General features: G+C 37.7%; 1 protein-coding gene across 3 annotated transcripts in view; it reads left to right on the top strand.

Annotated features, from left to right (window-relative positions):
- The window catches only part of Mpp6 (membrane palmitoylated protein 6), a 94,206-nt gene that overhangs the window by 1,086 nt on the left and 68,336 nt on the right, over window positions 1–24,784 (top strand). The gene's annotated exons all lie outside the window — the stretch shown is intronic.

The raw sequence follows: 24,784 nt of genomic DNA, 5'->3' as shown, positions 1-24,784 counted from the left end.
TGGTTTAGCAGCTTTTCTTCCCGTGTAGTCTTTCAGATTATTACTATTGCTATTATTATTATTATTATTATTATTATTTGAAAACTTACATGTGTCTCATGTGTTAGGTGAGGTAATATACACCGTTACCATGGCTGACATAGTTTTGGTACCAGATCAAACAAGGCACCAGACATAGGTTGTGCCGTTATGATAAACTGCTAGGCCTGGTTATAGTTTTGTGTGCAGAGGCCTTATTACTTTGTAAACAAGTAACTTTGGGGGTTGTTTCATTTTGAGGTCATTTATATCTTAAAGCTTTCATGTATTTAAATTATTGTTTAAATACATGTATTACTTTTTAAGGCTCGTGTTTCTTTTATTCTAAATTAGGGTTACATAATACACAAATGGTTATACTTTGAATTGCTCTGTTTTGTCCTATGGAGACTACAAGCTGTGTAGGAGGGTGTGTGTCTTTTGTAAATTATGACAGTTCTGTTTGTGCCTTGGAATATTGAATGTGTATTTTTTAAGTTTTGAGGTAAAAATATCAAGCTGCTGAAGTTAAGTTTGATAGCTCTATATATGACAGGATTCTTTTTTTTTTTCTTCAGGAAAAACGTTGGATTTTGTAATTTTCTTAAATATTTGAGGGAGCAGTTTGCTTTTTTGTCTGAAGCTCATTTCATGCTGAAATTGTGTTAGACTACCCAAGCTGCTTCTTCTCTGTCCTTCACCTTTAAGCTTGAGATTAAAAACAAAAAGGGAGAAAGAAAATCACGAGGCTCTGGGTAGCTGTTTTATAATGTTTTAAAATTGCCTTGCTTGTTTGAATATTTACCATACCTCTATAGGCTTTACCACTGACTAATGGATGATTAGCAGAAGACAACAGATGTTTTAATTAAATGCTTTGCACATTTTGCACATCTGAGCTTTATCAAAAGTGGGTAGCATCAGCAAATCATTGCTGAGAGAGTGGCAAACAGTATAGTGCTCATGCTAGTTGGAGATTCTCGGGTGATTAAAACACCAAGAAATAAATACTGAGAGAGGTAGGAAGACCGATTTGTATTGTTTATGTCTTTTACAGCCAATTCAGGTTACTGGTGGCTTAAAGGGAACTTCTGTAAAGTCTAAGGTGTATAGTAACACTGATAAATTATCTTTTCCAATGTATCTCATTTAATATGTAAACTACATTTGTATTAGAACTTGGCTTCAAGTAAATGTAGTTACCCACAAAGGATATGCTGATATTTAGGGATGGTTGAACATATTTGAAAAGCAATCAACTATTTGAGATATTATCATCATGCCTAGAAAATTTTCTAGAGAAAAATTTTTGTAATTTTGTTTTATTGTTAGGTTTTTTGTTCTTCCAAAAGTAATACTTTGTTCATAAACTTCGTATCTTAGAGCATGGAAGACCTCTCTACCATTGTGGTACTAGTATTTGATCACATTTTTCTCTGATTGTAGCCATCAGCTTTGCTTAAAGAATTTTGGGTTAGCTTCAAGAGCAGCGGCTGTGATTGCCCCACACTTAGCTGTTATTTGTGAGTGACCACTTGGGGGAGCCTTTGCAGTTCATCTCAACTGGATCCCTGCTCTGCTTGCACTGGCTGCTAATCACCCTGGGCACTCTGCCAGACTGCTGGAGAGTGTGCTGAGGAGGATGATGCATTTAGAACCAAGTCTTGATCTCAGTGTGTAATGACTTTTCCTTTAGCTCACACTCGACTCACAAAGTACCTCTCCTTACAGACTGTTACTAACAGTGTACCTTTGAACTACTGTTATATGGGCTAACTAAATAACCATGAAACATAAGACTCATGAATGCATTGTAGGTTTCAGAGATCGAATTTTACCGGCATTAATCTTAGAGGCAGTGTAGGCTTAATCGCTTGTTTAATGTACACAGATATTAGTTATCTTGGAGGATCTGGAGAGATCATCACTCTTGTTTGAAGTATACTAATTCCAAGCCTTTTAAAGCACATTGGTCTCCTTTTGAAAGCTCTTAGAGGAGATATCAAAGCATCGCTCATAGTTAAATAGTTAAATATATGTTCATTCCCCTGTAGGAGGAAAGGTAGTCCTCTGGCAGAGTTGAGGAGCTTAGGTTAGAAATCCATACCTTTTGACCAGTAAATTATGATTATTCTTACCCAGTGTAATAGACAGGTTTCTGCATTCTCTTTTTCTGACAGTATTTAACCTTATTGTTACTATTTCAGAAAGTAAGCTCAATAAACAAAATAAAATGCATTTTTAATAGGTTAGAGAGAAGTTAACTTTTATGACCCTCCTTAATTATAATAGAAGAACTCAGAGACCTTTCTCATCTTTTTCATGGTATATTCATTCACATAATGACTAACAATTTGGAGTAGTTCCCATCTTTCTAAATTGCCCCAATTTTCCTTTAAGATGAAATTGCTTTTATCCTAAAATTCCTTTCCTTTCGAGGGTGACACACGCCTTTAATCCCAACAGTCAGGAGGCAGAGGCAGGAGGATCTCTGTGAGTTCAAAGCCAGCCTGGCCTACAGGTTGAGTTCCAGGACACCTAGGGCTGTTACACAGAGGAACCCTGTCTCAAAAACAAACAAACAAACGAACAACAACAGCAACAAAAAACCCAAAAATGTATGTATATGGGTGTGCCTCAATGTATGTATGTGTACCACATACATGAGCTACTCATAGAGGCTTGGAGAGGCCATTGGATCCCCTGAAAGTGGGTTTACAGATGGTTGTGAGCCATCCCACATGGGTGCTGGGAACTGAACTCCAGTCCTGGAAGAGAAGCAAGTGCACTTAACTGTTAAGCTATTTCTCCAGCCCTTCTTTTGGTTTCTAAGTGAAACATACCAGAAGAGACATTTTCTGCTTATAGAAGAATATTTATTTGTTGCTAGATTCCACTGACACTTGAGTGTTGTTTTAAATACTTAGGGATGATGATTTCAAAAGGCCTACCAATTGAAGTTATAACAGATTTAATTTAGAATGAGAACTGAAGGTAAGACAGTATGAGGGGTTTGTTTGTTTTAAAGTTTATTATTAGATACTTTCCCATACTTGCTAGCTCCTGCATGTGACCTGACCCTGACTGGCTTTGCCGTCTTCAGCCTTTTCTTTTAAACTCCTTGTTCTGGGTAGGTTCCTTACCATTTACCCTTGTTGTTAGAACCCACTGGTACTGCAGATCATGCTGTTGCTAGTGAATGTGTGGCTTGCTCTTCTCTGGCCTTAGAGGAGTGCTTTCTGTTCCTCCTAGTAGAAAATATGTCCACCAGCAGCTTCTGTGTTCTTTTGTTTTTTTGCAGTACCCACCTAGGCAAATAGAAACAGCAGCCAGGACTGCCTTCTTCCCTGTTTGACAGACTAGCTATGTTGTCAGAACTTGGTTGTACATTGTAACCATGTGCAATCACAGTAGACACCCCATGATAAGATCTGTACTTAAGTCATTCCTGATGCAGTTTTATCTTTACGTTTTAATTTGATCTTCAGTTCTAAAGATGTGGAAAGCATCCTTCTGTGGATATACAAAAAATTGTACTTAAATGAAAGGAAATTACAGTTTAAGAAAGATATGTAGAAGAATCAATATAACATGAAATAATAAAAATAGCATGTTGATAATGAAGAAACTGGAGAAATATTTGCAATTTCTACTGAAGACAAAAGGTTAAATTTCTTAATCTTTAAATGATGCTTAATAACCAGAAAGCAAAAGATTAATACCAGAGTGCATGGACAGAGTCTCTAAACAGAAATCCAAATTAATATTATGCAAATTTTAAGAATTTCAACTTCATACAGAATACAAATATAAAGTAAGACTGAGTGTTGGGTGTGGTAGCAGGTGTCTCTAAATTTAGCATTCAGGAAGCTGAGGCAACCAAAGCTATACAGTTGAGACTCTGCTTAAAAATAACCAAAACAAAAGAAATCCTATTAAGTACCATTTTTATCTATTAGATTCACAGACTAAAGAAGTTCTGCTAATGCTTTTAAACAGAATGGAGCTTAGCAAGTTTTTTCACAGTTATGGAAGTGTAAAGTAATAAAATTAGATACAGCTGAAATCCTGAAGAACATTCAGGTGAATGCTGGCAGTAAGTTTACAAAGGCTGGAAGTATGCATCAATGGATGTAGATGCTTGTGGGAAGATACAGATCTAACATGCAACTTATTTATCTGAACTGGACTAATGTTCATTGCTGCTTCCTGGCTTCGTTCATGAAGCTTAGCAAACTGGCCTTCTCTTTCCTTCCACTCTCCACAAAGGGGGGATCATGAGTAAGTGCGGCCTCACTTGGTCAGGTGTCCTTTAACCCAGATGCCTGGGAGACTGAGGGAGCGAAGCTCATTACCTTCCTATAAGAACAGTGAGTAATCTGGTGCCATTGGAAGGCATTTATGAAAACTGTGTCTCTTGAAAATGTACCTAAGATGTTTATTAAAACAAGTGAGCATGCCTTTTAATCCCAGCACTAGGGAGGCAGAGACTGGGCTTTCTGAGTTCAAGGCCAGCCTACATAGCAAGTTCCAGGACAGCTAGGGCTGTTACACAGAGAAACCCGGTCTCAAAAAACCAAAAGAGTTTGTTAATTATATTGTGTGTGAATTGGATGTTTTTGTTTTGTAGAATTTAGATCTTAGTTGAGTAGGAGGAATGTTATTAAAAAGTGGGATGGACAGCTGGAGATGTGTAAAATATTTAGAAAGTTTGTGAGACTGAGACAGAAATGACTGACTCTGTTGTGGCCACATGCTCCGGAAAGAACAGTGAAAATGAGAGGGTTAGAGACGTGGGAGATTTCAGAGGGTCTTTATCTTGGGAAAAGTGAAGTGGATTTAATTAAATGTTGAAAAGATAAGATACTTGGTTTATGAGGTTTTGTTTAGTAGGTACTTTTGCTGTAGAGTGACTGGTATAGCGTGCTCTTTATGTGAGTATCTGTCTGTTCTTTGTAGTTACCCCATAGTAAAGGATTTGTCTCTAGCATGTTTATATTGACAAATGCCCCTAAGAGTCACAGCTTGAGTATAAATTAATACATCCCGTGAAATATTCTGTTTACTACCAAGCCATTTAACTTTTTTTGTTTGTTTTTGTTTTTGTTTTTTATTGGGGGAGGGGTTCTGTGTTGTTTAAGATTACTTAAATTTAACACTTGGTCTGCCCTCTCCACCACATTCACCAGGTCCGCACTTGCAGCAAACATCTCACTGGTTGGTTCCCTTGCTGTGCTCACAATCATTTCTCCCCTCTTTTGCTTTCTAAATCTCTAATAAAAAGGGTCAGGTTTTCCTTCCTCAATAAACTCATGGGTTGACCACAATTTTTCTTCTCATTCAATACAAATTGTAACACAAACCTTGTGTAACATTCATTATGTGAGTGGATGCTTTATGTGCTTTCATTCTTAGGAGCTTTGAATACCACCCCCAATTGCTTAGTAGAGTTCAGAAACTGTGCTAAATGCTCTTCATACATGATCTCATTTGCTAATTGAAGATTTACATCTGATTTTTTAAATCCTTCCAGATTCTCTTAGTTTCTCTTGGCTGCTACAACAAATTGGCACACTTACTGACTTACAAACAAAAGTCAGATTTTTTTTTTTTTTTTTTTTTTTTTACAGTTCTGAAGAGTCAGTACTTTTAGGCCCAGGTCAAGGTGCCCTAGGCTGTTCCTAGAGAATTCCTTTGTCACTTCTTTCACAGTTTCTCATGGGCACTCCTTAGCTTGTGACTGTATTATTCTCACCTTTGAAGACTAGTTTTTCAAATCTCTCAGCTTTGCCCCCCCCAATTTCTCTCTCCTTCCTTTTTTGCCTCCCATCCTCCCTCTCAAGATCCTTATTTAATATATTCACAATTTTTAAATTTTTTTCTTAGCAAGGTAATGTTCAGTTTCCAGAGTCTAAGACAGTTTCCTTTGGGGAGACCTTTGTTCAGCCCCTCAGATGACTATTTAGTTGGTTCAGAAAAGGGAGAAGTGCTAAGAAATATTTTTTCCTCAGTTTCCAATGTAATATTTCCTCTCTCTAATGTAATATTGTTTCACCAGGATGATTTTGCTGACACTCTGTCCTCAGAAGTATTTCACTGTCACAGATGAGAGGAGTTGCTACTGGTGACTGTGGAGTCTAAGTGAGGGGTGCTTCAGAGAGTATCCAGGACAGCTCTGAAAAGAAAGAAGCAGTCATCCAGAATGTCAGTAGCATGGGGCTGGTAAACAGTAGTCTTATAGCATCTGTTGACTATGTGTGGTGGCACACACCTGAATTCCAGTACTGAGGGTGCAGACAGGAGATTGATAAAGTTTGAGGCTTGCTAAGCTGTATAACAATTTCTAGGCCAGCCGTGCGTGAGTGAGTGCGTGCGTGCGTGCGTGTGTTCGAGTTAGCCTGTCTGTGCTCATTCTCAATCCTTCATTGATTTATGAAAAAAGGGATTCACCAGTACCTTAACTAATCTGTTGCTACTTAAAACATAAATTCATGTTATGTGTTGGTCTTGGGAATGTGTCTTTTGCCAGGAGTTCTTGACTCCTCTCTCCTGGTGCATTATCACTGATAAAGGGGGCTTAGTGGTGAAGGTGATCCTGAGTGTGGTGAGGTCTCAGTTTGCTCATGTCTTGCACACCCTTGACTATAGTAGTTAATCTTGTTTTGTTTTGTCACTTAGTTTTGTTGAGTCTTTCCAAGTCGTTGAACTTGGTTTTCATATAAACATGATACCTGTAGTACCATAGTCTATATCAACTATAACATGATATACATAAAGGACATAGTGTTTTGAGGTCGTATTTCCAGATGCAGCTTGTTTTCATAGTTTTTAATTAAGTGATATGAAGATGCCTAATGCTATACTTTAGAAATTCTTGGATGTTTTAGGAAATTTTGTTTAGTACTTGTTCAAGTTGGTTTTCAATTGCTGTAATGAACAACATGACCAAAAGAAACTTGGGGAGGAAAGGGTTCATTTTAGCTTATAGTTTATAACAAAGTTCATCATCAAAGGTAGCCAGCTATGCAGGAGCTTGAATCAGAAACCATAGAGGAGAGATGCTTACAGCAAGTTCCCCCTGGCTTGCCCAACTAGCTTTCTTAGCCTAGATTTACCTCCTAGGAATGGCATTTCCTACAGTGGGCTGGGCCCTCCTACATCAATTAGTAATTAAGAAAAAGCCTCACATTTGTGACCACAGTCCATTTTAATCTAGGCAATTCTTCAGTTGTGTTGCCTTCTACATAGGTGACTTTAAGTTTGTGTCCAGTTGACAACTGAAGCTAACTGTAACAATACCACAGTGATAGTTTACAAAGATTGAATTTTACTCTATATGATTTATTGACATCAGCTTCATTCTTCAGATACTTTTTTTGCTAAAAGAAACATTTATTTGCTTTCATTAACCATAATATTATTTAAAAGTATATTTATACTAACACAATAATGTTCTCAGAGGTTAAGTTAAATGACATGATTCCTTAAAATTTGGACCCATATTCTTTCCTTTTTCAGCTCCATATGGGAGTTAGCTCTGGGACATAGCCTCAGCTTTCCATTGCTCTTTTATATTGTCTAGATTTCAAAGCTGTAGTCAGTCAAACAGTAAGTTTGCTGGTAGATGTGTTTCAAAGAGTTGTTTCAAGAAAGGGTCTTTGTAGTCTCCAGCTGGTGTGGACTTAGTGATCATTGTGCCTCAGTTCTTGTATTGTAGGTGTGCACTGCCATACTGGCTATGATTTTAATTTGTTAATATAAGTAAGCTATAGCATATTTTGGGTATTTAGTAAATGTAATCCAGGAAATTCTTTTTCTTACTATATGGTACAGTGTGGTATGCACAGAATCTAATACCTAGTAGAGTTTTAGTTAAGTTCCTTTTGCTTGATTCATAGTTTTCTTTCTTTCTACAATATGTGTCTAAGTCATTTTAAATGATATTTATTTAAATTATGTACTACTGACTAGTTAATGTCTAATTTTCATCTGACTTTTCAGTGTATTTACAAAGGTCAATCACATATTGACTGACAGATTGGAATAGGTGAACTCAAGTTCCTTTCAACCTGAAGATTTTATAACATTGACACAATCTCCATTTTTTCTCATATTTTTCTGCTAAAAGTCTGTAGTATATACTTCTAATGGATCTGTAGTAGTTCATTACCATATAATGGGAATTCTTTAGCATTTCAAATGAGTGCAGTCATCTTCAAATGAATTTATTATGTATGTCCATATGCACATATGTTTTGTGGACATTTTCTTTTCATCTTTGAATATTCTAGCTGGCACTTTGGCCTAAGAATCTTAGGATAGTCGAGTGAAGTTTAAAGCATTAAAGTTACTTATTTTGGTAATAAATGATCATCCCTACTTCTATACAGATTTATTCAAATAGTTCTTATTTTCTTTTTAAAATCAGTACTCTTTTGGAATGAGAATAAGTGATGAATAAATGATGAAAAGTTAAACTGTTTAAGATAGTTGGACTTTCTTGGGCAACTTAGTTGTAGCCTGCCTTCACAGGTCATCAGATTGAGTTCTCAAAAGCCTTGAAGCAGAATCCTTTTTTTATGATGGAATTCGACTTTGTCAGATAAATAAGTTAAAGAAACTGAAGTTGTGAATGAATGCATTAAAAGCCCGTAGAACATTTTAATGTTCTCCCAATGAGAGTATTAATAGAAGATGTTATCAACAGTTTATGCTTCTTAATTTGGAAATTCCAGATAATACACAATTAATTACAACTTAACTACTGCTTTCTTGAGAGAAACTTGAGTTTTTTGGAACTTTTTCTATTATTTTTTTCTTGAAAACTGACTCCCACTACTGTCCTACAGACAGTACAACTCAGATGTTTCAGGGGGGAAAGCTTTTAGCAACTTTTTCTCTTGTTCAGCTTGCTATAGCCTAGTAGCTATTTCTAGTGTGTTTCCACTTGTGATAGTTTCATGCCAGTGTTAATAAGAATGCAGCAGTAAAACATTCACTTGGCTGTCTTCATTCTTCCCTTCTAACCTGTCTGCTGCCTTTGCTTCTGTTATCTCTGCCAAGAGTGCACTGCCAGTGTTTCCAATTTCTACTCTACTTTTGTTTTCTTATCTTTTATCATCTAAATCTGTGCTTCCCTTTCCCATATGTTTCTAAAAGAAGTGATTTATACTGTTACTTTTCAGTAGAAATTTTCACTGGAAGTAAATCTGAATATGTATTTTCCACAAACTTCAAATACACAAGACACAGACACAGACACAGACACAGACACAGACACAGACACACACACACACACACACACACACACACACACACACACACACAGGATTCCGTTATATAGTTTGAGGGAATAAACTTTGTTTTACACAACCAAGAGTCATTCCATGAACATAGACTATGCATATGCTTTTTAAAAAAGATATTAAGAAAATTTAGCAAATAAATAGCATTGTTACCATGAATAACATTCTAAGTTCTAAAATGATTCATGGAATAGTATTGTTGTCTTTTGTCAACTGACACTAGTTAGAATCATTTAGGAAGAGGGAGCCTAAATTGAGGAAATGCCTCCATCAGATTGGCCTATAAGCAAGTCAATGGGGCATTTTCTTTATTGTTGATTGATGTAGGAAGAAGGCCCAACCCACTGGAGATGGTGCTGCCTGTGGGCAGGTGGTCCTCGGTTGTGTAAGAGGGCAAACTGAGCAAGCGTTGAAAAGTGATCCAGTAATCCGCATTCCTCCGTGGTTTCTACTTCATTTCCTGCCTCTAGAGAGTTCTTGCCTAACTCCCCTTAGTGATGGATTGTAACCTGAAAGTTGTGAAATGAAATAAATCTTTTCATTCTCAAGTTAGTTTTGGTCAGGTTTTGTTTGTTTATTTGTTTATCATACCAACAGAAAGTCAAGCTAGAAAGGCCAGCAAGATGGCTCAGCTAGTAAAAGCACATGCCTCCAAGCCTGATGACCTCTGAGTTTGACCCCTAGGACCCAGAGGTGGAAGGAGAGAAGTGACTCTAATAAGTTGTCCTCCAACATCCATATACCTAGTCTTAATAAGTGAATGTAATTTTAATTATTTAGAAATAAAGTAAGAAATTTCACCTGTGGGTAGAAACTTGTCTCTGGTTGGTTGGGTTAATCTTGAGATGAGTTTGAAGACTAAAATTGATTCAGCCTAAGCAAGAGGTGGCCATAAATTGTTTAGAAACTGATAACCAAGAGGATAACTAAGGCCTTCTGTGGGATGAGTAAGATGAGTGCAGTTACTTGGGAAGGAGGCATGTCGTTGTGCAGAGAGGATGGAGAAGCTCAAGGTGCTTAGAGCAGATTTGTATAGAAGGAATTAGGTTGCCTACATGAAAGGGCTGGATTATCAGAAGAGAAATTTAAACATTTCCAAAAACAAAAAAGCAGAGTTTTTTTCTAATGCAGCATGGCCATTAAACTATTTCCAAGTGAGTTGTGTGACAGCCTTGGGCTGAGTTGGTTACGTCAGAAAGAAGCTGGTAGTCGTGAGTGTGAGTTAAAGGTGAACTAAAGACGGTGGTGAGTGGCAGAGGGGAGACGAAGGAATAAACTCAGGGACATTTTGAATCCACCATAATAAACCAAGTGGCTTAGGGTACACATCTTGAACTTTTCAAGGGATTCCTGAGCAGTCTGTCTCTGGGTTTTCAGGTTTGGGATTGCCCTGAGTGCTTGTCTTTTCCCCCAGATAAGTCCCCTGATCTTGTTTTTAAAGTTAATTTTAGGTTATATGTGTATGTTGGGAAGCAGATGCAGGGCCTCACACATGCTGGACACATGGTCCACACTGATCTACACCCTCAGCTCTTGTCCTCTCTAAAAAATAAATTCTTCTTTTATTCCCTAAGTTTTCGTATTCTTAACTGTATTTGACTATTAAAGAATGAAAAAGTTTTTTTGAGTCCACCTACTTAAGTGTAAACCCAGAAGTAGGATTTCATTTATCTCTTCTGGACACATTGTTAATCTGTTCTAATCACCTTGATCAGCAGAAGAAAAGTAGTGGTAATTGTGATGGATGAGCTGTATGGGTTTAGTACTGTAAGGCATGAGAAAGGATTTGGGAGAACTACAAAAATTAGAAAATTATAGAGAGATTTGAAATTAGAAAAACTATGGAATTCTAGGGCAGCCTGTGCTGTGTCCTTCTACCCCGTATCCTGAAAAATCAAAATACCAAAGGTAGGAAGGAGTATGATAATATATTGATCACAGAATACTAAAAGCAAGATTTAAAAACCATACAAATGACATGTGTATTCTATTTGGTCTTAGGGGAAAGATGAATGTGTAGCTCACCTTTCACCAGACAGCTTTAACTTTGGTCGGTGGGTCTTCCTTTCGGACATCTTTTTCTTGATTGTATAAGAAAACGGTATAGCAAATGGATTTTGCAGCCATATTATGCCTTTGTTTTGTTTTTCAAGACAGGGGTTCTCTTTGTAGCCCTGGCCGTCCTGGAACTTTGGACGGAACTCACAGAGATCTGACTGCCTTTGCCTTTGAGTGCTGGAATTAAAGGCTTACATTGTATCTTTAATAACAAATTACTGTCAGGTATTTACTATGTGAACATTGAAAAGTACATTGATCTTGGATTAAAGAAACACTAAAGCCTGTTAGTACAATGTGTGTTTGCATTACTTGAGTTATATAGATAACTCTTTACAGGTAGTTTCCCCAAATGGGACATTCTGTGCTATTCGAAGACATTTCTGGTTTTTACTTTTAAGTGGAGGGCAGTACTGTTGTCTAGTGAGGAGAGGCTAGGATAGTTACTAAATGATTCATAGGGTAGTGTTCCACACATACACACATAACATCTGCCCAGCCCCAAAGGCAATGCTGCCAAAATTGAAAAACTGAGCTCATCTGTAATCCAGGAAATGGAGGCAGGAGGATTACAAGATTGAAACCAGCCCGTGCTAAACACTGTGGCTGTGTCTCATTCACAGGAAGTTCTTTTCTGGGCATTTTTGGAGGTCCCAATTGATCCCATACTTTTCTCCAAACTTGGCCAGATGTTGTCCTTTCCTAAAGCTTATAGGACAATAGACTTTGTTTATTGTGCTCCTGTGCTGCAGGTTCATCTTTGTGGTGAAGTACAGGTGTGAGAGTGTGTGAGTGTGAGTGTGTGTGTGTGTGTGTGTGTGTGTGTTTTAATTATAATATAAAGAGAACAGTTAAGGAATGTATCCATAGTGGAGACAAAGGAATATTTTAAAAGAACTGTATATCATTTTCCTTATCCCGCTTCCATTTGTGATTTTAAACATTCTGACTTTTAGGAACATGTAAGCACCCTGACTATGTGTTCTTGATACTGTGTTCCATAAATAGGGAAAACGTGTATCTGTATAGGGCAGTATTCAATATGGTGGATCTAGATTTGTGTACTAATTTTCCTGTTGCTAAATGCCCAACAAGAAACAATTTAAGGAAGGAAAGATTTATTCTGGCTTATAATTTAAAGGGATTTAGTTCATCATGGTGAAAAAGGTGCAGTGATTGAGGCCAGCTCAGTCCAGGTGAGTGGGAGCTTGTGGTACACTTTCCTCCTCAATGGTAAAGAAGCTGCTGCACTTCCTTTCTTTCCAATCAATCCTGTTGCTACAGTAAAGTTAGTTCTACCCCCCAAAAGGTTCCGAAACCTCTCCAAACAGCACCACCATCTGGGGATGAAGTGTCCAGACACATGAGTCTATGGAAGACATTTTACATTTAAACCACAATGGTGTGGGTGTATGTGTGTGTGTGTGTGTGTGTGTCTGTGTGTGTGTGCTTGCACACATTTAGTCAGCCATGAATCAACATCCGATGTCACCTCTCAATCCCTTCTCCACTCAGTTTTTGAGTCAGGTCTCTCAAGCTCTTTCTGAACCTGGAGCTTTTGGATTTGGCCAAACTGGCTGTCCAGCAAGCCCCAATGATCCTCCTCTGCCTCCTCAGTGCTGGGATTACATGATGCATTGCTATACTTTGTATCAGCCTTTTTATTTTAGGCCATCAACCAGCTTCCAACTCATGACATAGAGACTTCTTACTAGTTATGAATGCTTGACCTAAGATTAGCTCTTATTTTAATCTGTTTCTCTTTATCTACATTTTGCCTTGGTCTTTTCCCTTCCTTCCTTCCTTCCTTCCTTCCTTCCTTCCTTCCTTCCTTCCTTCCTTCCCTCCCTTCCCTCCCTCCCTCCCTTCCTTCCTTCCTTCCTTCTTTCTGTATGTTCTATTCCATATCTGGCTGACTGGCAGCTGCCTGACTTTTGGGTGTGTCCCTCGCTTTCTCCTCCTCCTCCTCTCTCATTCTTCTCTCTTCTACGTATTCTCTCTGCCCACCAGCTCTGCCTATCCCTCTCCTGCCTAGCTATTGGCCGTTCTGCTTTTTATTATATCAATCAAGTGCCTTAGGCTGCAAAATGAAGCAAATGTAACACACCTTTACACAATTAAAGTAATATTCCATAGCATAAGCAATTGTAACACATCTTTATATAGTTAAAGTGATATTCCACAGCAGAACCTGATACCTTACAAGGGTACTGGGATCCAAACTCATCTTTTATGCTTACATGGCAATAACTTTACTAATTGAGCATCTACCCAGCTCCCTAATGGTGTGTACACAGAATTTGTTGTCTTTAGGAAGTAAAATACTAAAGTCAAGTGCATGTTTTCTTTCAGTAGCCATTTCCTGTCTTTCTCATATGCATTGATTATATCTTATCTTTATCTTCAATTTTCATCCAGGCAAATATTTCATGTTTTTGCCACCTATCAAATCCAAACCATGTGATTCCTTGCTAAGTCTGTCAGTAAGAGACCTTTGTTAAGTTTATTCATTGTTATTGCACAGACCATCCCAATTTGCACTGCAAACTCAAGTGGTTATTGTTTGACTCTTAACTCTTGACTCCTTTCTAGGGCATTTTGTAAGCTGTGGGGAACATTGATATGACAGCTTGTGCTTCAGAAAGGCAGTATCTCGTACTTTACCACATGAGCACACAATTAACATTAGTAAATCTGTTTTAATGCTTGAGATATTTTAGCTAAGAACTATTTGAAGGCTCTGCTCTTAGGAGCCTATAAATTCCAGAGTAGCTAATTGTGTTGCTTTGACCCTGGTGCTCTGAACAACCCAACATATCTTAAGGGAGGGATTTAACCAATCCCATAATTTATTTATTTATTTTGAGTTTTTTAGATAGAGTCTCACTTGTAGTTCTGGCTGGGAACTCAGTGTGTTGACAGGAATGGCCTTGTACTCATAGACACTTACCTGCCTCTGTCTCCTCAGTGCAGAGATTAAAGGTATGTGCCACCAAACCCAGCCCCATTATTTATGATATATTTACTTTAAATTAAAATTTAAAAGATATTGTTACATAATGTGGTGGTTTGAATGAGAATGGCCCACATAGGCTCATATATATGAATGGCTTAGTCACCAAGGAGTGGAATTGTTTGAGAAGGATTAGAAGGATTAGGATGTGTAACCTCATTGAAGTAGGTGTGACCTTATTGGAAGAAGTGTGTGTCTGGAGGTAGGCTTTGAAGTTTCAGAATCCCATGCCAGACCCAGTATCTGTCTTTATCTGCCTGCTGCCTACAGATCAGGATGAAAAGCTTAGCTGTTTCTCCAGCTCTATGTGTGCCTGCCACCAAGTCCCCCACCCTCCCATGATGGTGTTGGATTAATCCTCTGAAACTGTAAGCATGCCCCCAATTAAATGATTCCTTCTGTAAGTTGCCTTGGTCAAGGTGTCTCTTCACAGCAATACAACAGCCAACTAAGATACATGATAAACAGAATGGCATGTGATTTTAATCCCACTATTCCAGAGGCAGAGGCAGATGGATATCTTGAGTTCAAGGCCAGACTGGTCCACATAGTTTGAGTTCCAGGCCAGTCAGAACTACATAAAAATAAAAGTTCCTCTCCCTAGTCATTTTTTTTTTTTTTTCATGAGGTTAATCATTGCTCAGGTTCAGAGCTAGAAACACTATGGTGTTTCCCAGCAGTTGGTGACTAGCATTTTGGCCAAATCCTTGGCGCAGAATCACCCTTAATACTGCTTAGTGCTTATTGCCCTTGCTCACCGCATTGGTTCCTGGCACAAGTGTAATGCTCTGGCACATTTCCAAGTGCCCCCATCTATGTTTTCAACTTTACACGGTAGGTATTGATTGTCCTAAAAAGAAGACTATTTGTACTCACACATTCTCAAGGGAGGCCCAGAGAAAACCTTCTTGGGAAGAGCTTGTGCGCACCTCTGAAGTCTATAGTACAAGACTACCTGGTGTTACCTGCTTTCTCTTTTTTATTGTGTTTTTCAGTTACTTCTTTTTTCTTAAGTGTTTTAAGATTTTGAATTGTGTGCTCTGGCTTGGCTGGGTTTTTATTCAAGGTAATTTCCTGTGGTCTGATTAGAGGGCCCATTCCTTCAGACATTTATTAAAGCTTTTCTCTGGTGCCTGGGGAACCTACTGATTCTGGATCACTGTTAACTTTTCTGCTCAGTTTTCTGAATGAAATGGGTGTGTTTGAGCCTTAAATCCTTGAGTGGAGACTGAGTAATTTCTTTGACTTCCTGTCCAATCTGCTCTTCTACAGGGTAGGAGTTCCACCTTCTCGTGGATGAGTCTGAATTGTGACTCCTTGCATTATTCAGGCCAAGGCCTGAACTGATGCTTGTGAACCTAACCTATGAGAATTGGCTTCACTAGCCTTCATGACCACTGTCATGTTTGCCCATGGAGATTTTTTTAGGAGACTTGTTTTCTTTCCCTTTAATTCCGGAGGATGTCTGTGGTATTTTAGCATTTGTAAATGCATTGTGAGGCACTTACTCTCAGGTTTATCAGGTCTGCCTTTTAGCTGGATACACACACTTACTCACTTTGAACTTCTAAGCCTTTTCAACACCAGTTTGCTAATCTTTCTACTTGAATTCTCTGCCAATCTACCTCCAGTATTGATTGCTCTTGTCCTTTTCTTTTACTTTGATTTGGGACTTCTAGAGGGAGAGACTGTAGACACTGTGTTCAGTCTCCACTTTGACTGGTACTTGTTTAATAATTTGGGGGTCTAAACCTGTAGCACTGACTGGCCAGAAGAAGAATGAATGTTTTTCCATTCAACTGTAGTTAGAACATAAAGAGCACCATTTGTAATCATAAAAGAGATGAAGAGGTGGTGGTGGAGGCCGATATTTTGCAGCTGAGCAGGGCCTCACTCAGATAGGAGACATGGAGAGCTGGTGACCTACGTGGGGATTTTGCCATAAAGCCTGAATAGGTGGAGTAAATCATATTACAGGTATTTGAAGCCAAAATTTTAAATTTTCTTTGAATGAATACTAATTGCAATGTGTCTAGGACAATACTAACAGAGTACACAAAGTATATGATACTATATCTGTCCTTAGTGAGCCCTCCAATTTTTGCATCAGGGAGAGACCTGGAGATTAAAATAGTCAATTCTTCAATTTGTTGTAGTTGTGATCTGTAAACTGCACAAATATTGGATGACCAAATGCTGAACTGTCTTCTAAGTGAAATACAGGGCAAAGTTACTGGAAGTCTTTGGTCCTAGTGTTTAATACATAGCTTTATCTGGTTAACATGTAGATTTATTTTATGTGTGTTTCCATGCAGAGACACTGTACTTATATATTTATTGACATTGATTTCCTAGTTAACCTTATTTTAATTCATAACTGATCTTATAAGGCAAGTGGAGCTTGCATTATTATAGCATTTTATATATGTTAACATTTTTTGCATAAGGTATAATCATAGCTGCCGTGTGTACAAAAGACCAGACAGTACCATGACTGGAACCATTTTAGACAATAAGTTTGTACAAGCATAGAGATGAAAAGGGAAAGGTGGCATTGAGTGAACTGAACCAGAGACCCTTGTAACAAGAAGAGCTTGTCCAGTCTTAGCTGGGACTGTGAGATATTGATCAACTCAAATTTCAAGCTGTATAAATATCTATACTTGACCATGGCTGATTGTATACCTGCAAATAAATTTTAGTATGAAGGTTAGTTAAAAAGAAACAGAATCCATGAAAAAATATTGATATACAAAACTGTATTCTAAATTGAGAGCGTGAGTGGGTCATGAACGTCTTCACTTGGGTCGGTTAAATAAAGTCACAGCAGGATGAAGTATTGAATTTGGGGAGTGGTGATTGAGGCTAGAATTCCCTGGAAGGAAGACTAAGAGGAAGTTTGTACTGGGCTGTTGTAACAGGATGTTAGGGTAGAACCATAAAAAGAAATTAATTTTATAGGTGGGGGGAGCCAGTAAATCATCTTTGGGGGGGGAAGAGTTTGTGTTTAGGTAAGCTCATTCTAAGGGTGATACTAGAGATTGTTTTACTTGTTTTAATGTGACTGACAACACAGTATTACACACTGGGTAAATTAAGGAAAGGAAGGGGGTTTATTTGGCTCACAGCTCTGGAGGTCCAGGTTTAAGGGCCGAATCTGCCAATGACCTTCTTGTTGATGTGGTGTCCTATGCACCTGTCAGGAGCATGTATTTCCTTTCTTTCTCCCTCTTCTAAAATTATATTAATCCTAATAAAGTCCAAAGGCCCAGCCTATACATATCCTTCTCTTAATTTATCTCTCTGTAGAGATTAAACACCAGTATGAGTTCCAGATGAGAGAAACCACACTCAGATCATAGTAGGGTCTGATGGCTACTGTTAATTAGCCACTTGACAGAACATAAGACTCACCTGAGAAATAGACCTCTGTGGATGTCCATTGGGAGGTATTTTGATTTCATTAATTGAAATAGGAGGGCTTGCCCATTGAGTGACTCCATTCCCTGGCTGGAATCTTGGACTATATAAGTAGGGAAGAGAGCTGATTCTCCTACCATGATAGACTGTACCTTTGAACTGTGAACCAGAAGAAACCTGTACATTGCTTTAGTCAGGGTATTTTACACAGCAACTCAAAAGAAACTGAGATGCAGAGCTAGGTGAACTAAATCAGTTTTAAATTTTGGAGTGAGAGGTAAGAATTGAGAAGTAATAAGGTATGAGCTAAAGTAGTGATAGTGGAACAGTGAAAGGGAGTGTTATTGAGAAATATGTGAAATTTTGAATTTGAAAAGTCTGTGTGAAGAGAATAAATAGTTATACATGATAGCATTAAGAGGAAATATGGGGCAGACCAGATTTAGGTAGTACCATGGTAAGCTTTGGAACTGTTTCATGGTACCCTTGGAACATTTAAAGGGAGATACTGAGCCTAAAACTTAGAAGACACTGAGAAGTACCTGATAGCCTGCCGTGTATCAAGGCACTGTCTGAGTGCCAGAAGGAATGGGACCATGAGTGAATGACTCTGAGCCACATAGACATGTGAACAGAGGTAGGTTTGGGTGAGTGAGACATTGATGGAGAGTGGTTCTGTGTTGCTATAGACAGGTGTTTCTGTTTGTTTTCTGAGGAGGTGACAGCTGCACTCAGTAAATGAAGAAAATTGAAGATTCATCAGATTTTTGGGAGGGTCTTTCAAATGAGATTGTAGGAAGTGGTAAAAAATGGTAGGTAAGTGAAGACACGGAATAGATTGGGCACGTTTAAAGGCAAGGAGGCCATCATAACTGGAGGTTAGTGGACAAGGGGCAGGGAGCTGTAGGAAATAAATGGACTTAGGTTTAAGCACTCACTATGTCAGGCTGTAAGTGGACTGGGAAGCCTTTGGACAGCTTTAGTGAAGAGTAGTAGGTTGTGCTTTGTGTTGTAAGTGAGAGTTGTAGCTACTCTGTAGAGAGAACATTGAGAACTAAATTGAAAGTGGAGAATTCATCAGATGACCCCTGCTTCACAGGTGATAATAGCTAAAAGTAGTTTGATAGAGGTGGACAAGTGACGATGTAGGTCAGTGGTAAGGCACTTTGGTAGCACGTGCCAGGCAGTGAGTTTGATCTTCATCACTGCAAAAGAAAGTTATCACCAGATCTCTACGACATCTACCTATTTTTCTAAGTAAATAGGTAAACTGTGTGTTACTTGGAGGCAGTCTACCAGTAAAATTCATCAGTCTGAAGTTACATAGTTTTGAGATAATCATTTTTAATGACTCAAATATTTAGATTTAATAAAATGTGGCATTGATCCTGTAGTCGTGTTTGTTTTTAGTGCTCATTAGATGTATAAAAATACTTTCAGACAGTATTGATTTAATAATATAATAATTTATATTTTCTTATACTAAGTTTTGACCTATTTTTATTAATTAGAGCTCAGATCAAAAGTTGTTTCAAAGGAGAACAGCTGTAAGGTGAAGAACAGTAGAAATAGTAACATTAGTTGAGCTCTGCTTTGTTTACTTGTTCTGTTCTAATATGTAGGTTTAACTTTCTTTCTGATAGCTACATTTCACATGAGTCAGTGAAACTTCTGAACGTAGAATGGACATGGGCAACATTAAGGAAGGAGCATGGGGCTAGTAGGCCAGTCAAGAGGCATTTTAAATATGGGAAGTGGGAACTCTAAAGCAGAGGACATAGTGGGACTAAAAATCTATTGACTTTAGTTTGTTGTTGTTGTTGTTGTTTGGTTTGTTTGTTTTAAAATAAAAGCAGAAAGTTAAGAATTTGGAGAACTAAATGTCTGGAAATTGAGAAGAGAGAAATTGAGATTTTGAGAAGTTTTGAAGAGAATGGACAGATAGTGACATCATAATATACAGGAAAGGTTGAATCTGTCGTGGGAGGACTCAGCTCGATAAGGTGGGTGAGTGTTTTAGAAATGATAAATTAAAAGCACAGTGTTTGACTCCCAGATGAAGTACATTAGAAGGCAGTTGGTGAGGTGAGTGCGGTAACTGGGATTTGGAAGTCATCAGACAGATGCTAGTTGAAGTAAATGTGGTCGGTCTCTTGAGAAGAATTAACTTGCCAAGGATACTGGCAGAAGTGTCTTAGTTAGGTTTCTATTGTGATAAAATACAATGACCAGAAGTAACTTGAGGAAAAGGTTTATTTGGTGTATAGTCTACAGTCCATGATCTGGGAAGCCCAGACTTGCTCTTCCTGGCTCGTTCACCCTACTTTCTTATTCACTCAGGATCTCCTGCTGAGGGCTGGCACTGCCCACAAAAGGCACTACCATATCAGCCATCAATCCAGAAAATGTCCCTCAGGTTTGTCTCCAGGCTGATCTTATGGAGGTATTTTCTCTATTGGGATTCCCTCTTCTCAGATACATCTAGGGTTGCCGAATTGGCAATAATAAATCAGCACAGGCAGTGATAGTCTATCCTTCAGTTGAGTACTGGATTAGTTTGTCAGTTAGAGTGTTCCTTGTTTCACTAAGAAATTTGAAGAGCGCAGTAGCAGAGTGGAGAACTGCAAGACAATGCCCAGTGTGGACTACTCTGTAGAGGCTGTTGTGAGGTGAAGTATGCCTCATAGGGAAATGAGGTTCAGATTAGAGATTTTTAAAAGTTATTTGTGACTGGGAAAGATATTAGCATTTATATGTGTGGAAGTATAAAACGAAGAGGAAATACTGGAGATATAGTTGAGAAACAACCCCGGGGTCATGGTACCATAGCAGACAGGTGGGTATAATCATTACACAGATATCAGCCTTGTGAAGCAAAAAAAGTGTATTTTCCCTGATTTGAGGAAAAGAGATAATAATTGCTGAAATTGTGCCAGAACACTTTAGGTCCAGAGTAGTTTGAGACTATTGAAAAACTTGGGTATAGGAATAGGAGAGGAAGAAGACACTGAAATAAGAGGGAGACAAGATGATGTCCTCATGATTTGATCAGGACTACCGTGAGTGGGGGAGGGGGCGGATGTCACTGCTATGTAATGTAAACTGCTGTCTTATCAAAACCAGGTATGTAAAGGAAGCTTTGTTAAAACAGAAACAAACTTTTGAAACATTTTAAAAACATATAAGCTTTTAAAATTTATGGAAGCCACAAATTATATTTTTAATTTATATTGTTTCAAGTATTTTTGAAAAGATGACACCCAGTACAGTTTGTAGCTGCTAGAAGTAAGGGCTGGCAAGGACATGCAGTTGTCTGCCATGGGGAGATGTGCAACAAGGAATGATAAAATATTACTAGAGTTGAGTTGTTAGAGTGTTTCTTCACTACTTTGAACACATTGCACATTGCTTAAGTTCTTTAGAACCAGAAACTCTTTGAGATAAATGTGATCTTAAAACCTAAAAGAATTATTTTGAATCTGAAATTATCTAAGTTTTCACCAACATAAGATCTCATTGACTCCTTAAATTTCCAAAACCTTGTTAAATAGTTAGTAAAGCTATTATGTGTAAGATTTCACCTGGACACATAGAATAGAAGTTAATATATATTTATTTGACTGTTGTAATGTTTATCTGAGGATTCTTTGCATGCTGGCCTGAGTTCTTATTGAGTACTTGTGCCCAGAAGGGGCGGTTAAGTAGCATGGGAACTTTGGAGAAAAGAATTTGTTTCCCAGTTTTTAATGGAGTTACTACTTCATATTTACTCTTGTGCAATACTGTTTTTAGGGAGTGGTTTAAGCAAAAGTAAGCAACAACCTGAACATTGAGGCCAGAGTAAAATGTCCTTAAGTTTATGGGCTTATTCCACTATCTTATAAAACCTATCATTTTAGTACAGCATGATGTTGTACTGTATTGTGAATTGTAGTCTATTGTAGGTCAATAACTTCTGAGCCCCAGTGTCTTGTTAGGATGAAATTGCTAGTGTGCCGGTGAAGGTAAATGATTTAGATTGACACCAGGTAAATACAGCTTAAGCACAAATAGTTTTATGAGGATGTAAATAAAATAAGTGAACTGAAAACTTTCTACTTGGTTAAATTTTCATATTTACAAATATTGAGAATGATCATTTAAAAGTTGGAAATATTCTGTTGACATGAGTTTAAAAATATTTTATATGTTACACTTTAGTTGAATGTTTTACTAAAACATACTTCATGTTATAGTCCTAAAGAATGCTTTAATGAAATAGGTAATATCTAAAACCAACTTTATCTTTAGCTCTTTTTTTGTTTTTTCAAGACAGGGTTTCTCTGTATTGCTTTGGAGCCTGTCCTGCAATTTGCTCTGTAGACCAGGCTGGCCTTGAACTCACAGAACTCTGCCTGCCTCTGCCTCTGCCTCTGCCTCTGCCTCTGCCTCCTGAGTGCTGGGATTAAAGGCGTGTGCCACCAATGCTTGGTTAGATCTTTCTTTCTTTCTTTCTTTCTTTCTTTCTTTCTTTCTTTCTTTCTTTCTTCCTTTCTTTTTCAAAAAGAAATGTTTGCTTTTGTCATTATTGTTGTTTGGAAATGGAACCAAGGCCCTCATACCAGCTAAGTAAGCCTTCTGCCATTGGGCTACATCATCAGACTAACAGTTAACTTTTTAATTTCAGAAATTGATTATAACTTTCTGATTTTTCTACATTTAAACTGGTTACTATTTATACATGATCGCTGCACTTGGTTTTTGTTTTTTGGGTTTTTTTTTTTAAGCTTTATTTAAAGCTGTTAATGCACATATAGACAAAGATTATTGCATTCCTCAACTCTGATTTGAGTTTGAACTTTTAGTTTTGTTTTGGTTTTAGCTATTCTTTTTACTATTTCCATATCAAATAAATGGAGTGGTTTACATTACTGATGCCTGATTTTTTTAAAAATTCTAGACATTTTGCAAGATGACAGTTCAGCCCTTTTACATTATATCCTTAATTGTGTATATATATATACACTTTCAGTCTCAGCATCACTGCATTAGGGATTTTGCTCAGGTTGGTATTTATTTTATTTATTTATTTATTTATTTATTATTTTGTGTGTGTGTGTGTGTGTGTGTGTGTGTGTGTGTGAGAGAGAGAGAGAGAGAGAGAGAGAGAGAGAGAGAGAGAGAGATCGTATGTAAATTGTATTCATGAACTATAGTTACTATTTTCCTTTCCAGTACTTTAATTTTCTTGGCACTAATAATTACTTGTTTAGTTTTCCAAATATACTACTTAATTACTGTTCAACATTGAAATCCTGGCTAATTTTCTTTATCAGCTTTAAGGTTACTTATTAAAATCTGTCAACTTTATTTCTTAACATGTCACTCCTGAGCCTCTTACTTGGCCAGTACACAGTAAACCTTCTCAGTGTCTGGCTGTCCCTTTTTGGGTTACCTTCTGGGTTGAGCTTTTTAGAGCCTGGATCATACATTTTTCTCTTTTGTTCTTTATTTCATGTTCAGAGTGATAGTATGACTTTTTATAATCTTAGGAAACATTTGTGGTAGGTTGAATTTATGAACTTTATATCATCAAGTAATAAAATTATATTTAACTGCCTTACATGTGATAAAGCAGAGCATTTTCAGCTGTAAAATTTAAAGGCCTTCTTCATCTTCAGTCTTTAGATGTGGTGAGCAATTCTGGTTCCTGAATCTTGGCATGTGCATCTCTCCTCCCTCTCCTTTTGTCCCCAGTGCCCAGAAATTTCACAATCAAGTACATTAGTTTGAATCTGATTTCATTGATTTGCTAGGTGTTCAGTGTTACATTTAGTTCAGCAACTTCACAGTTTTTGGTCTGGAAAGTACCCAGGTTCTCATTAATCATTTCCTCTCCCCCAATTTGTGTACCCTCTGTTTATCTCTAGAACTCCATCTTCTTTAGAGGCCCACTTGTAAGATCCCCATGTTTCTATCACTGTTTTTCTACCCAGTGTGTGTATTTTATTGTATTTTAGGCTAGGACAAAATTAGATAAATTCAATTTTCCAAATTGAAGCACAACAAAATTAAGGAGGAGCTTCTACTAGAAAACTCTTAATGCTAAATTTAATTATACTTTGGGTAAAGGCATCTTTGATAAAGAGATCCTTCTGGCTTCTTGCAGATAGTGATAGTATTGTAAGCTCAAACTAATACCAAAGAGACCTTGTATTCTAGTTTCGATGTGTCAGTTGGTTATCCAAGAATTTGTTTCCAAGTGCAACTTATAGCTAGTAATAAGAAAAAAATGATGTATCTGTCTTTCATGGCATGAATCATCTATTTACTAATAATTTGTTGGTTATCTGTGCTATGTAAGACACTATATTGGGACCTCTTAAGAAGAGTGTAAACCTTGTTCATTGAGAGTTGTATGAGATACAACTCTCATACAACTCTCAATGAAACATACAATAGTGCTACTTATCCAGTTGGTTTCACTCTAAGCTCCTGGTAGATGCCCAAACTTCAAGTTCTAGAACCATGCATATATTGTTTCCTAAAAACTACATGCACAAATTTAATGCCTTTCCAGTCTAAGCATTTAACATGCATTGTGGTTGTCACTGTAGTTACTTTCACAAAAATTATTTCAGGTTTCTTTTTCCATCCTTTTTCTTCATGGTTCTTTTATTCTTACCATTGATCTTAGCAACCTTATCACACAATGTTTTGCTTTCCTTAGGAAGCCAAAAATGTTCACTTTTTCACTTAAAATATCTTATAGCCTCTCTGTGATACTTCCATTTCTCTTGCCTGGCGGTCTGGGGTGTGTGTGTGTGTGTGTGTGTGTGTGTGTGTGTGTGTGTGTGTGTGTGTGTGTGTGTGTGTGTGTGTGTTTATGCGTGCACGTAAATATGCAACCAAGAAGCATCTATAGGTATGGGTACAGTAGACAAACAGTTCATGTCCCTGAGAGAACTGAACAGGATGGTGCAAAAATTCA

The sequence above is a fragment of the Cricetulus griseus genome, chromosome 8 (genome assembly GCF_003668045.3).
Source record: "Cricetulus griseus strain 17A/GY chromosome 8, alternate assembly CriGri-PICRH-1.0, whole genome shotgun sequence".
Taxonomy (NCBI): Eukaryota; Metazoa; Chordata; class Mammalia; order Rodentia; family Cricetidae; genus Cricetulus; species Cricetulus griseus.
Note: the sequence above shows the minus strand (reverse complement) of the source record. Positions and strands in the feature narration are given on the sequence as shown.